Genomic DNA, 15,892 nt, shown 5'->3' on the forward strand with positions numbered 1-15,892 from the left:
AAACCGTAACTGTCAAAATTACCTTAAACATCCTGTTTATAAAACTACTAGCTCGAAGCCCCGGCGAAGCTCGGGGAGGAAAAATGTGACTGAAGTTTTTATTCTTGGTTCATTTTCTATGCTACATTCAGTTTGCCTACATTCATATTAGTAGCTGTGATATCACGCGAGAATTTTCTTTCATCAATAGTCTAGGGGGCTAAGTGCATGGGTGTTGTTCCGGAGGATCGGAGTTCGAATCTAGGCTGAGAAAAACTTTTTTGTTGACGATTGGGAAATATTTTTTCATGATTTTTTTTAGATAATTAATGTAATTTTTCAAATCCGATAATAGTGCATGGGTGTTGTTCCGGAGGATCGGAGTTCAAATCTAGGCTAGGAAAAACTTTGTTGTTAACGGCTGTAAAATTTTTTTTCATGATTTTTTTTAGATATTTAATGTACTTTTTCAAATCCGATCATATTTTGATACATAGATTTCAAATTATCATAACCATTATTAATTTAAAAGCTTGGTAGTTCAATTTATTCACATAGCCATATATACCCGTATTTTCTCTATGCTAACCACTCGTACAACTGGTGTACTGGTAGTGGTGCTCGAGCATTGCATCAGAGGTTTGGTGTTCGAGTCCCGATTGGGAAAATCTTTTATGGTACGAAATAAAATTTTTCTTCAAAATCTACGTTTGCCATTCAAGTAGCGATATTTCCTCACCATTTCTAACTTGTGCTATGGTTCCTCGGCAAGACTACGGCTTCGCTCTTGGTAAACCCGTGTTCGAGTCCCGTTTCCACTTAGAGTCAGATTGTAAAAAGGCATGCTTCACGTGCACTGCAAAAAATGTAGGGTTTATTGCCTCATCTCATCACGGGACTTTGAAACTGAGATTTATAAAAGTAAAGATTTTTTATGTTATTAATAACGTTTAAATATTTCGATACGAACTGGTGTCCTAGTAACCCCCATTTCAGTTGCGTAACATAACAAGATCTGTAAATGAGGCATGTGAAAGATTGTCAATTTTCTCATAATTTATTTTGTTAATCCTATTTTCAAAGATATTCATAACCATGCGCTTGGGAAACAGCACTGTGTTGATAGCGATCTGCTGGCAGAATGTAATGTTAACCATTTATACCCAAACTGCGCCCTCATGTAATCACAACGAACAAAGATATCATGCGACGGCACATTGCTGCTGCGATACTGGATTGAATTTGATCCCCGTTTGGGAACGAGCGCTTTGTGTCCCCCCGCGCATCCCGGTCCCTTGAACGATCCGCATTATTTATCTTCTCACACGATCTGTTTACGATCGTACGCGTCTGTTTGTAAATGGATCAAATTGCACTCGCCTGCCAGTTGTAGGCCGGCAGATGGCTGGTTGTCGCCGTCACACCGTGACGATGGAATGAATTCAATAAAAGCATCATAAATATTTCGAAAATTTCTAAACCGATTTCCCCCTGGTCATCAAATTTGTTAGCCTCACCTACATGCGAGTCCGGAACCGCTGCAACCTCCGGCGAGTGTCCAACCTTTCGCGCGGGTGACTAACGGGTGTCGACGGTGACGGTGGCCAGTTTTGCCTATTACTGCATGATTTGCATACGCTTTACGACACCATAAAAGAGGAATCCATAAGTCAGAGGCCCTACCGCACGATGGACTGCACGCAAGCCGCACTCGGGCACCCTCAAATCGGCACACAAACACAAACACACACACGGACACATGACTGAAGGACCAACACCCAATCCGAACCACCTCCGCGCGATGCCACAGCCCACACAGGCTGTTAAGATCGGGAAAAGGGGGCTATTAATTTAACAAAGCTGATGAGCGGAGTTTAGCTTGTTTATAGAGACATTACGGGGCGATAGGAAAACATTATGCATCGTCCCGCCGCCTCGAAGCAAGGTCTCGACCAAGCCATTGCACTTCGACACCACCTCCGACTGTTTCTCCCTTCTGCCGGGTCATCGTCTAATGATGATGCTCTTCACGATTAGATTTCATCATTGACACTTGAGCACCTGCCTCCCTCTCTCTCTCTCTCACACACACTCAAGTTGATCTGGCTTTCAAAGCTTTTGCAGTACGCTAACATGATGTGTACGACAAACACGTTTTGCAAATGGTAACGGAAATGGAAGAAAAAAAACAACAAATGCATCTTCTGCTCGACACGGATTGTTTTTAATTTCCTCTTTTGATCCTCCCTTTGGCGCTCTTTTTCCCCCCGTGTAATCTAATTAAGATCTATTAAGCCGCTCAGATCGGACACGGATCAGTTCCGATTAGGTCGGTTTTCCACTCGATCATCTCAAGCTCATGCCGACCCCGTTCTTTACCTCAGCGCTCGGAGCCTCGGAGGTTTTGCATCGGAGCGTACGCTGCTTTTAATGCAAGTTGTCGCCGCCACATTCTCGGAGGTGCATCTCCAGCCCGGGCACCTGCTAATTTAGTGATCGTATCGGCTCACCATCAAAGCGCCCGGAATGTCATCGAGCCGATCGGGATGAGGTAATGAGTTTGCGCACTGCACACTGATTCATCTGCACCGCGGAATGCAACGGGGCGATCGTAATTATAATGCAATTAATGGGAATTAATTTTTCATTAGTACGAGCGTGTCCCTCTCTTCCTGTGAAGCGTACGGGGGTTGGAAAAGGTGGTGACTTGTTACATGATAACAGTTACATATGCGTTCTATTTTGTAGCATTTCCGGTTAGTTTTCTGCAGCATTTATTTTCAATTTTTTCACCATAAAGTCATAAACACATCAGGTACTGGTTTCTCGAACCAACGCCACCGCTTGCTACGTAGTTACACTGTTGTATTTCTCGTTTTCTTTCCTCAATGTCATGAAAAGCTTCTTTGGTTTTCTTAATAAATAAGTGAGATAATGTGCAATTTAGATACTTTCATTACATTACACACTCCATAATCCAGCGTAAATGGAAAGGTATTACTCAAAAGCTGTATATGATAAAATGATGTACTAAACGACCGAGATAGCATCCGTACTAAATGGTTGATCCTTACGGAACGTTGGGTCTAAAGAGCGGTACATGACAGTTCAATGCAAAGATAAAAAGGTGAGAAAACGACAGGTGATAGCGAGAGAAAGCGGTATATCATATCGCCAAGTCCAAGATTGCATTGAAAGCCTCGTTTGCGTGGGCTGTTGCACAGGAGGTGCCAGCAAACAATTTGTTTGTGGTATGTGCATGCCAGAGGATCAGTGGTATTGAAAAGATAATAAAGAAGTTAATTTAAGTGTGAAAAATACTCGATCGTTCTCCAATGACCTGGACAAGTCGTAAAAACGATAAGTAACAGCAGCAAAAGAAGAGAACAGAGATACAATCGAACTTTTAGGCTTAAGAAAATGTTTGTGGTTAATTTGTTTAACGTTGTGGTAGTTCTTTTTATTTTCTTTGACAAGTATAATTTTTGGTTTGGAAATGGTATAGATTTTGTTTCGTTATTTTAAGCAAGACATTCATATTGCAACAAAATAATAAAATTATCTCAAAAGTCTATTCAACATGGCTTCCAAGCATGGTACAAAACTTACTACATTTCCGTCTTTTATCAACAAACTATATATAGTGACCTGAATGTTCGTTGTGTACATGGTGCTACAGCACGGTCTCTCGAAAACTTTACGCAGCATTTTTTGTTTACTGATGTGAACCAAGGAAAAACTCACTTTTGCTGGAGAGAAACTATGGAAAGCACACTAATTGATTCCAACATTGGTGGCAGTGAAGCCGATCGATTTCGATGGAATTGACTAGTTCAGATGCACAAGACACAACAGATAAAAAATCATGTTTAAGCCTGGGAGCGCGACGAAAAACAAATACATCCGTATGATAATGTGCTCCGTGTAAATCCGGCTTAAGCAAAATGTTTTTTTTTTTGCGGTAGGGTAAAAGTTTCCTTGGTTGACAAAAATTGTTCACTGAACCTATACCTTCCTGTTACCGGATCGCATATGTTTTGTTTATCGTGAGCAATGTCTAATTGATAAATGTTTTCGATAAATGTTGTGTTTCTTTTTCCACTTCGGCTAAAAGCGCGCCGTTCGCACGGCTTCGCGAAGATGTAGCTTTGCAATCATAAAACAAGCTACATTCACAACATTACCTCTTCGGCACGAACATTCCAATCGACCGCCGGCACGCAGAAGCGCGCGCCTGGTAGCCGAATCGGCCAAAGCCATCGACATTTCGCTGCATTCGAAAACCATAATTCTTTTTCGCGCTGCTCGCGGTATCCATCCGGTTTTTTCTTGGCGTCCCCGATGCCAGCCGGGTCCGGTCGTCGTATGCAAAACGACAGCAGCGCGCTTCGATGTCCGCTAATGGACGGTAAATGTTGCTTTCGATCAATAGCCCACACCGGGGCCCTCGCACGCAGCATCAGTACGCCCACCCACCCAGCAGGCGGCACCCTCTCCCGATCGCACACCACCCACAAGCGGCCGAGCCGTCGAGCCATCGATCGACGATCGATCGATCTTTCACCGTCCACCGGTTCGGTTGAGTGCGCGGGAATTCTGGTGTGACACGCTGGAAAAGTGTCCCTTTTGCACAAACCCACCGGCTCGGATCGCTCGCTGACAGGCAGCATGATTTTGCCCCTTTCGCCAAACAAGGTGCACGAAATTGATTGGCTTTTCATTTGTTTGTCCGATTGTATGAAAATTTGATTCGATCCGGGAGTTTATTAACCACAACCGGTTAGCTCCACACGTTTGCCGGCACACCGGAAGACGCACTTGATCGGCGCCGAGGCCGAGGAATAAGAAAAAGACAGAGAGAAAGAGAGAATCGCGAAATAAAACGCTCCATCCCATCGACGGTGGCTTCCAAAGGGGCAGAAAAGATCGCGTTCGGCAGCGAATGTGCACCGGAGCGGTCGGATCGGTTCGCGTCGCCGCATTCATTTGACCACAAACGGCGTGATTTAAAGAGTGACGAAATGTTTATTGTGGTGATTGGATTTATCGCTTGATTGTGTGTCGCCCGGGAGAGCTCGCGGATTTCCGAACCGCTGGTAAAACCAGCACCGCGTCCGCTCGAAGCGGCAGATGGTAACAAACGTCGCGCGGTATGCAAACGACGGTTTTAGTAGCAACATTATAACGCGCGGGATTAGCGAACGGCATTATATGCCCACTATCTGCGTTCGCATGTTGCGCATGATGAAACGACGAATTTTAATCCGGCAGGAAACGCGCTTTACGTGCGGCGAGCGAAGAAAAAACAAAACGGCGTCGCGATTCGTACGTTACGCACGTATGGCGAGGCATCTATAAATTGGTTCCGCATTCAATGTCACTTCGGAAAGCATGATTTATTTGCTTATTTCTTGTTTTTTTGTTTTGTCTAGATAGAATGTAAATTGCCCGCACATCTGCCGGACGTGGGCAGCTGGCAAAACTGATCTTTCAATGTTTTATAATATTTTGATAAGGAATTGTTGTCCTTTCCTATCAACCCGATTGACTTGTTATTCTTCTCACACGTTACAATAAAGCCATGATACAAACAGCCGTTTACGACGACAGGATAAAGGATTATCACTTTTCGGTAAATTTGAATATTCTTTTGAACATGCCAAAATGTGACATTTTCTCACGATTTAAATTCATCGTTTAATGCATGTTGCTTGGCTTGACGATTTGGCTGCCCCAGAACGAGCGCATGTAAACACGCCCCGAATGTGTCGAATGTTCATGGCGCCTACCCGAAAGGTGTCAGCTGTCAACCGGCTGACAAGTTCCAAATGAATGATGCAGTTCAAAAGTGACAACTATGAAAAATATAGTTCCGAGCAGCTTAAGTATGCATTCGCTCCTGACATGTCCATCATTCATCTCGGAAGTGCTGGGACACTGCTTGGTTGGTGAAAATTTTGGACGTCACGTTTCTCCCCCCGATCGATGCTACATACTTTTGGCATGCTAACGGTTTGTTTAAGGTAGGGTTGTGGCTGTTCTGTTCCGTTCAGTTTCCCCGCATTCGGGCGTAAGTTCCGTTGCCACACTTTTCCTGCTTAATTTAGTCTGTGTCTTTGCCCGCTCGGAAGGCCAGCGGAATGATATTAAACGGCACTGATTTGTAATAAACCGCGGTGTGCGGTGTGGGACAGGTTCCCTCTCTTCGAAAGCTTTCTTCCATTTCCCCCCGTCGCCGCCCCGCTACCGAGATCGGTAGCCAGGAACTATGAAGACATCGTTTCGGAACCACTCCACCATCTTCTCGCCGGATCGACAGGGTGGCTGCTGGTAGATCGCTATCGCTGTGACAGCTATCTTGTTAACTGGACTTGATAACATACACTTTAAGGTCTCTCCGGTTCCCGCTCTCTCGGCTTGGTGTGTGGAGAGACCGGGGAAACAGGTTCTGCCAGATCGCAAAGGGGGGTTCGTCGCTTGCACGGCTCGGCCGGGTGACTTGGGACAGCGTTCTCCTCGCGCTGAAAACGCTAGATCGGACGCTGATTTTTGTCCGAAGCTTATGCGTAATTGATGGCACAACCGGGTCACAGACCGGTCCCGGGCCGCCGAAGTGCCAGTGACACTGGGGAATTCGGAGAATTCGCCGGATCTGAGGTGACCTGATTTTTCCCATCCTGCCCATTTCCTTCCCCACATGGTTTAAAGCTCGTTCGCTCTCCCGCTCCGTATATCGTCATCCTTTTTACATTTTTCATTCCCATTACGTTTCCCCCGCGGACTCATTTACTCTGACCGTAATTAATGAGTCCACGGCAACGATTCGGATCTAAATTGAGCCTTTTTGACGAGGAAATATGACCGTCGTAAACATTTTATCACTCTTTACGGTCTCGCGAAGCGTGATAAGCAAACCCGTCGACCGTATCCTCCCCTGCTGCTGCTGGGTGGTCCATCATATGTCTCCTTGAAATAGCACAAGAAACTATCGAAAAGGACAAACAGTTTAATTGGCTCCCGTTAAATTGGTGTCGATTAAGCGCTGCTTGCCTGTCGCTCCAGAAGCTACCGGTGGCTTTTTGCTATTTTTTTTTTTTTGTTGCATCTTGTCCTTGGCCACCCGCGAAGCGGTGTCTTGTTTTATCGTTCGACATAACGATCGACATGTGCAAAATCAATGGAATCGATTTGTTTGCCTCGGACTTTGGTACGAAGCTTGCTCAAAAACGTTGCCTAAAATTATCGATACCCAATCGAGTATCCCATTAGTGCAACATGGTTTCCGTAGTACCGAACGGTATCATTCATCACAAACCGATTACCAAACTAGACCCGGAACCATTTTTCACCACCAATATGCTTCATCCATCCTTCTACAGTCTACCACCATTTAGAAATTCACCTTCAGGCTAAACATTAAATATCTACAATCTTCAGCCTTTATGTCATCCTTAGCTCATTGCCTTCAGGCATCAAAGTTACTTTACCTCCATTGCATAAAAATGGGAATCTGGTCCGGTGTAGAATTGCCGTGCCACACCTGCAATTTTTAGGGCTCCGAAAGGCGTTCCATGCATATACGCAATAGCGCAACGTCACCGTGGGAGTGCGAAACGGATATGCTGTGGTAATTTTACGACAACATACTTTTGTGCCAACAGATGGATTCGAACGTTTCAGAGTCCCACGAATGAAAACATTGTTCACCGATAGCATAACACTCCCTCGGAACTGTCATCCGCCGATGTCATCATGTAGTTTTTCTTTGTGTGTAGAAGAAAAGCAATAAAATAAAACATATTATTGCAGTCATGGGCTGAACCTATAATGTTCCCTTGCTGATTCTTTCGTATCCGTTTTATTTTAGCGATCGGCCCGTGAACAAAAGGTACATTTGCGAGGTGGATATGTTGTTTTTTTCGTTCATCCATTTTTCTGCTCACTTCTGAACCAATCTCCGTAGGGCGCACTCTGCACAAAATTGATTAAATACGATAAGTGTCGATAGCAAAATTCGTCGCGGTAGTGGACACCACCCAACCGTTTCCCGAATTACTGCTTGTTGTTTGCCGTGAGTGAGGCGAAGAAAATCCATGTCATAAATAAAGGGAGGGCGATGAAATTGCAACAAAGTAAAAAAGAAACAACCCAGCCGCATGGTGCAGGAAAAACACCATCCAAAAGAGCAAGGACTCGGCACATTTCGCACCAGACCAACAGCGGATCGGCGGGTGGAAGGGCAGAAAACAAATGCCAACCGCCGGCACCGGAAAGAAGCCTCGCAGCCATAACATTTCATCAAGCCGTTCAGCATCGGTGCCGCGCGCCGCGCTCGTTGGGGGATTGTTTATTTATTTTCGGAAAATTATTTGCCGAAACTAATTGCCCAGATTTTTCCCGAGCCCAGGGCGCGAGGGAAAGTGGTGGTGGTTTGGTGCTTGGGTTTGGGTTGGCGACGCGATTTCCGTTGATGACTCCCCCGGGTGCCCGGTGCCGTTTCGTTCGTTCTTTCTTATCAAACACCCGCAAAAGTCGGCAGAGTCTGGCGATTCAGGTTTATGGCGCAGAACGGTGAAGCAAACGCCGCAAGCGCAACGCCTTGCCTTGCGGAAGAAGACGAACAGCAGAAGCAGAAGTGACAGTTTGCCAGCACAAACCCTTCATTAACATTGACTTTGAGCTACTTTTTAACGACCTCGTCGGCGCATGAGACATGTGCAAATTTTCGAGACCGCGCAAAAACCCGCTCGGAGAGCCGGTTCGGTTTGGGTTATTTTTATTTTTCGGGCACACGGCTATGTAGCGCATCGCGGCATAGCGACACGGTTTTATGCTGACACACATCGGGGGGCTTTTCTCCGGTGCCATGCCGACTCGGTGCACCGAGCCGTATCAACAGTTGATTTTGAAAGCGGGCCCAGCATCGGGCAATGTTATTTCTACAACATGTTCCTTTTTTTGCCCTGTCCCGCCCTTCTGCCATCCAATCAAAGCAAACGTGAAATTGGTGAACCGTCCCAAAATCGAAACAGATGTGTCGTTCTCGTCCGCCTTTTCGGGTGCGGTTTTTTTTTTGGTAACCGATGATTAGAATTACGACCGCGAGGGGACATTTTCGATGGCGAGAGCAACATCCAGCAAACATCACATCACACACTATCGGAGAAAGTCAACCAGCTTGTTGATCGCATCCGGGGAAAAGGGGCAGGGCATAACAGCAGCAACAACAACCAACATAAACCAAGCAACAATAAGAAAAACAGAACCACAATCAATGTTCCATTCCGCACCGATGAGGCCCACTGGCATTTGAGGTTGGATGCATTTCGGCGGTTCCGTAGTACATAAAACAAACAAACCCATAAACATTATCAAACTCGAATGGTGTGGGAAGGGAGCAGAACCTCGGAAGCTGGCCGTCACGGTTGATTAGAGCTACCGAGTAGGGGAGGATTCGAGCCTTAACCAACTGCTTTTACGTTTGATTGTTAGTTTTAAGAGGGACCAAAATCAAACCTCTGAAAGGGTGTTTTAAAGAACTTTTAAAAATGATTTCACACAAGAATTACATTTTTATTACGGTTCCTTTTAAATGGGTTAAATTCCATCCCACGTTTTGTAAAGGTAAAGTCTCACATCCGGTTTCGGGTTAATCGGGCAAAGAAACCAAACTTTCCCTCAATTATAATCGAAGATTAATAACGATCATTCTAGAATGGATGAGATTGTAAAAGAACAGGACCTCAACTGCACAGCTTTCCTTTCTTCGGCGAAGCGAAGAATTTTCACACAAGCTTTCACGCTCCTCTCCGCCTCTCGTGTATGCAAATCCTTTCCGGAGCTCGGCACATGTTTGGCCCGGCTCCGCAAAGCATGCGGCACGAGATCGCCGATCTCTTGTAAGGTTTAATTTACAACAATAATTCATTAAAATTGATTATTTTAATTATGATTATTAATTGAATTATTAACCTTTTTCCGTCTTCCCGCGAGTCCCGACCGGCCGAGGCGGTCCACTGTGGAGGGCCGTGCCCCATTCCAGGTGCATTTCCTACTACAGCCTGTAGAACACGTTCCACGGGTACTCGAAGGGGTGCTGTTTTTCTTTTTCTTTACCTTTGCCTCGGCAATCTTCTGTCCCCTTCTCCCGAGGACGAAAGGCGGCTTTATTCCTCCTGGCCTAAGACGCGTCCAATGGATCCGTTCGATCGTTTAATTCTTCGTTTTAATTTCACGTTATCTCACGATAAATTGTCAGATTGAAACTCCGCGCACGTGTGAACGGTGTCCCGTCGTCTTGCCGCCGTCTTGGGTCCGGCAGGTGGGAAGAGGAGGGCTTGGTGAAAATAAAACACCTACCGATTAACGATCCACCTTCTCGTCTACCGTACATCGGTGGCGTACAGACAGACACCATGTTACGTACGTTGCTAGGATCGATGAACACTTTTGACGTGCATTACGCACATAATGGTGCAGTGCGGATCTTGTTGGAGTTGCATCTTCCGATCGCAGGCTAACGGACTACCGGGAATGGAGCGGCGCAAAAATACCTGTTATCGGAGGGCGATAAATTATGAATAGATATTTCACCAGGTTAATTGAAATCTTTGCGATGTGAACGACGGTGAGAGTGTGGGGTAGGCGGAGCACTAGCAGTATTTTTTTTCTTTTTAAATGAGATGGTTTAGATGCTACAAACACGTTTTTTTATTTCTAAACGAATATCAATGACATGATGAAATAAGGTTAAATTTTTCTTTACATATTTAATGGTAATTTTTTTGACTATTTTCTAGAATTATTATTGTTACCTGGTGGTATTAAAGCTGTTATTCATATTAATGTTTTAATTTGTGTTCTAATTTCTAATCTACTCTTTTGTTGTAAATATCGAACGACGTAAATCGATGTAAAATAATAAATCGTATCATCAAAGCCGAAGTTATCAAAAACTGCCCATATCTATATACATAAAATTCTTGTATCACGTTTTTAGTTTTAAAATTCCTCATAAACTGCTGAATCATTTTTAATCAACCTTTGCACAAATGTTTCTTAGGCATGAGAATAAGTTAATTACTTATACAGGTTATATTACTTCTGGAAACTACATACTTTTTAATTAATTGTGATTTTCTATCGTCATATATTGGTTTGTTTGTTTACATTATAAATAAAAACAGTTACAGCAGCATGCTTTCTCACAGAGCGTGGTGAGCTGATTTCGAACAAATCGTTTCTTTTCAATAACCAGAAAAACAATCTTGGTATAAATAACAAATTTTATTTAGTTTTGGAATCAATGGCATATGGGTTAATGCAAATGTCGAAGCAAACACATGCAAACGGCGAAAGGTTAGATGTAAAAATGCAAAAGTTAGGCTAGATTCGATATAATATATTTTCATCGATCCAGTTTGCGACGAAGCTGTAAGTTATCCGACAAAGTTTTTGAACTCTTCAATTTTTGCTTTCATACATAAACATATTTTTTAAAAACATATTCTTTATATGATTGCCCGTAGGTACAATGCTTTTAGAATATGCGAAATCAAATACTTTGCGAAATCGAATGTTTTGTAGTATTCGGTAAATGTACTTGCGAACTTTTCTTACGCAGTCGAAAACAATGAAATCGTTGATATTTAAAACACAAAAATTATTTCTAAAACTAATTTAACCATTTTTATCTGTTCATCCCATATTGATGCAACCGCTTATGGAAACAAATCATTGTTGGCGTTTACCCCGTGGGTTAGAATATCACTCACAAGTGTGTCGACTTTTCAACGGACCTTCAACGGCTTCATGTCTCTATCTTCACTTGCCGGAGCCTATTTTTTCCAATACCACCACCAAGGCACACATGACGAAAATCCCATCGACCACAGTTGATTAATTTCCCATCCGTACATCCATCAAACCGACATCAACCATTAATCCTCTCGAACCCAACGAGTCCCATCCTTTCCTTTCCCGTAGCTGCCCCTTTGTCAGCGAGACGGTAGGAGAAGCCAAGGGACAGGAACAAAACAATTTTTCCCTCTCGCAACCTCGGTGCAACCTCTTCGACTCATCGGCACTTATCTGCCACCGATAATCTCCGCTCCGGTCGGCTCTTCGCCCCTTCGTCTTGGCGGTGGTGAACCGACCTGCGTGTCCCGGCTATCTCTTGCGGTGCATCAAACTCTTCCCCCGGGGGTTTTTACAAGGGGTTTCCGAGAAGTGATCCCTTAACCGATGACTTCCAAGGCTCCTCCGTCGAGGTTGGCCGATGCATAAAGACGGAGAATATCATTTCCTGTCGAAAGCGAGGACACCGGAGAACGATTCCGTTGTCAAGAAGGCGGCATATCGCAATGGTCCGATCGCGCCAACCGTTCGCCATTCTAAACCACGGTGCGCCATGGTGCCTTCGTGCGTGTTAGCTGGATGCAGTTCGTGTTCGCGAGCATGTTCATGCACTTTCGAGCATTAGTATGCCGGTAACGCACACACGCGGGAGGTTCTGGGTTGTCATTCGGCTGGAGCAGTCGAGCTATAAATACCTCGCACGGGGGAAAAATTGTCCCGGTGGCAATGTGTGGCGAGCGGGCAGGGGGAAAAAGGCCTCATAAAAGTGTACCAATACCTGTACCCCGCATGCCCACGTTGACAGATGGAACGCGGAATGGGCCTGGGGTTCCCTACCACATGTGTGTGTTATGGAAAGGAACGAAAGTCAAGGGCAAGGGAGAAACCAGTGGGACAGGCAGGCCGGCCAGGGTGAAGAGAGTGAAAGAGAAATTTTGTGTCGGCGGAAAAACGCCACTCCTTCTCGTGCGTACTCCGGTGGCGCATGGTGCGTTTTAATTGCGCCGGAGGCGCATTTCCCTTCGGAAAAGAGCAGGAACGATGCAGACGAATAATAATCAACATAAATAAAGGACGCGTGCGATACAGTGTTGCACTCCTCGCCGGTGGTGGCGCTCCACTCCTCCCGCTGGTTGTATCCGAGAACCATTCTAGGACGGTGTGGGTTTGGCACATACACGTACATACGCCGTGGAACAAATGTGAGAACGGAAACGAAAATAAAACGAAAAATGAGAAGGGAACAAAAATACCCTCCGAACAGCAGGAAAAGGCTTTCCATAAACCGATCCCGCGATGGCGGTAGTTTGTGGTAAACCACGGCACGGTTAGGACGTTTTTCTCGACTACGTAACCTACGAACGAACGTACGTACGCGGACGTGTGTGTATTTTTATACTTTCGACGTTTTCATCTGTCGATGATTAATGATCGAATGCGGCCCGAAGCTGCATTTTTCGGCAATTCTCTGCCGGCGTGAGCTCGCTTTTCCGTCCGCCCTTCCAAACACCAGGATGGTGCGATAAATTTAGTGCACCATAAAAATCACATAACGGCCACACGGGTGAAATTGCAGAGCACCATCAAACCCGAAGGACCTGACAGGGGCAGAAGTGCCGTTGGAAATATTCTGTACAGGTCGTACCACTCCCGACAAGAAGGCTGCCCGGGCAGGGAGTGAAAGTGAAAGGATGTGCAATTGAGTGCAACCAAATTATGTGCGTGTATGTGGTTCGGTAATGTGGTCCCGAAAAATAAGATACGAACCTCGTGTAGTGTAGCTGATCGCGTTGCGCTGATAAAAGATAAACGGAGTTCGGCTCGGCACGTTATTGGCATTCGTCATAATCTCTCCTGGGTCGCGGGTTGTGGGAAACATTGCGGGGTGTAATTATGGTTTTTGGGGTAGGAAAAAAGTGAAACGCAGTGAATTTTTCGAACATCAGCTCACCTGTGTCCACTTTTTGGATGGAAGAAGCAAAAGGAATCGACCAGGAGAACGCAGACAAATAAAAGGACTTTAAAGCACTCGGGGCGGGCGGAGAAGAGGTGATTATTTTCTTCACAATCGTATTGTTCCCGTAGACCCAATTTTTCGACCCCCTTCCCCTGCGTCCCCCACCAACCCCAGGTGATTATAGTTATTCCCGCGTTCGGGCGAGTCCTGTGAACAATTTCATTCAATTGAGAGCCCGTTCATAACCGTTGACCTACAGGGGTGAAATGTTATTGCATTCAGGTGAATTTTATTTTCCACTCGAATGGGAAAATAATGAAAGCATAACCTTCAACAGCTTGGTGTTATAAAAGTCAGCTCAGCAACAAAACTGTTTACCGTAAATATTATAAGTAGGACGCAACACCTGAAACATGTTACCGTTTATTTTTCTCTCAACATATTAAGCTGAAAGCATCTGAACAAATGTTGTCGTGTAAACCAATCAATCTCCAATGCGGCCGAATCCACTTCCTATCAAGAATGAAAGTGCCGCAGCTTTGTTTGCCCTGTTCCGAGCACTGCACAAACACAAACCATTGTCAGGCCATTTGCGGGAAGTAGGCTTACGAAAGAGGCCCGGCTCGGAAAGCCCTTTTTCCTTGGACAGGGATTTCACTTTCACGTCTAAAAGCCGAACGCGCCCGGTGGTGCGTGTTTGTCCGGGGTGTGTGTTTGTGTGTGTGTTGACCTCTTCTAGCGACAGAAACAACACCCGGGCGCCAGGATGCAACAGCAGCAGGAGCAACTGCTGCACCGGGCACCAGTTGTCATCTGCAAGACAGCTTCCCAACGCAGCAAAAGACCGTTGGCTCTTCGCCTTCGCCTTAAGCCGAGGCGGAACTTCGGCCCGCTGGACACTGGCCGAACTGGCTCCTCGAGCCTAATGGTGTATGACTTTGTTTTGACAGAGAACCATCGAGGTGCAAACGCGAGCGGGAGGTGGGAATGGGGCGGTGGGTTTGGGTGATTTCCGTCCACATCGGTCCCTGTTCAGCATACGGCAGTCCGTGCTGCAGTCGTGCTTCGCAAACATAAATCCGTCCGACGGGCGAATGGACACGTTTCCGAATTACTTACGCCCGGAGACTTAATAAGCCCCGGCAACTCACATCCGGCGAAATGTGTCTGTGCGTGTGTGTATTTGTGTATGAAAAGGGCGAGGAACCGGGCAGCGAAAAGAAGTGTTTAATCAAACCGACCTGAGATGGCACGTGTTTTGACGTTTGCGATTACTTTTTCCGCGGTTTGTTGCCGGCTTCGGAACTCCGCTGTCAACGGTCGTCGGTTTTATTTGATTGGCCATTTTTGTTACGTTTTGTTTTCTTCTTTCTCTCGAACATGAAAATACGAGAACGCGGATACTCTGGCGAAGGGATTATTGGTTGGTTGGTTTGCTAAAGTACGCGCTCTTCATGCGAATCAATTATACCTTTCCGGATCCGAACGACCTTCTTCTCGACCAGCGAGAACATAAAAAGGGAAACATTGTTGTATACCTTCTCTTAGGTGCCTTTGTTCCTCCCCTATTTTGATTGATTTTCACACACAGTTTAGCACAAGGGGATTATTGTTTCCGGCGTATGTTTTAACAGTTCATCAACTTGCGGCCATTAACACACGAGCGGAAGTATGGGAATTATTTTGGCTGCAAATGACATGAATGACTACTTCCACACTTACAACTCCAAATGTCATAAAACACTCGACTCAGCACTAACAGTGTGTCCACTTTAGTGAAGTTAATAACCAATTAAGCAAAGGAGCATAAACGAGATGCACACGTTCAGGTCACGTGTCGTTGGAGAAGAAACCCGAGGATAGTAATACACTATACCGCGGCCATCACGATCCGGACCGGATGAAACTATCTTCTACATCTTCGCGTTTTCCCTTGCGGGTTCCGAAAACGTGGAACCGGACCCTTCGATCAAACATCACCACCATCCAGACTGTTATTGTGTAAACCGACCGGCCAGGGGGAACGAATCGGCGAAGGGCAATAACATCTTGCGGCAGAACTAATTCCTACATTGTGCCAAAACGATGGCCCGATGGGCC

The sequence above is a fragment of the Anopheles coustani genome, chromosome 2 (assembly GCF_943734705.1).
Source record: "Anopheles coustani chromosome 2, idAnoCousDA_361_x.2, whole genome shotgun sequence".
NCBI classification, from domain to species: Eukaryota; Metazoa; Arthropoda; class Insecta; order Diptera; family Culicidae; genus Anopheles; species Anopheles coustani.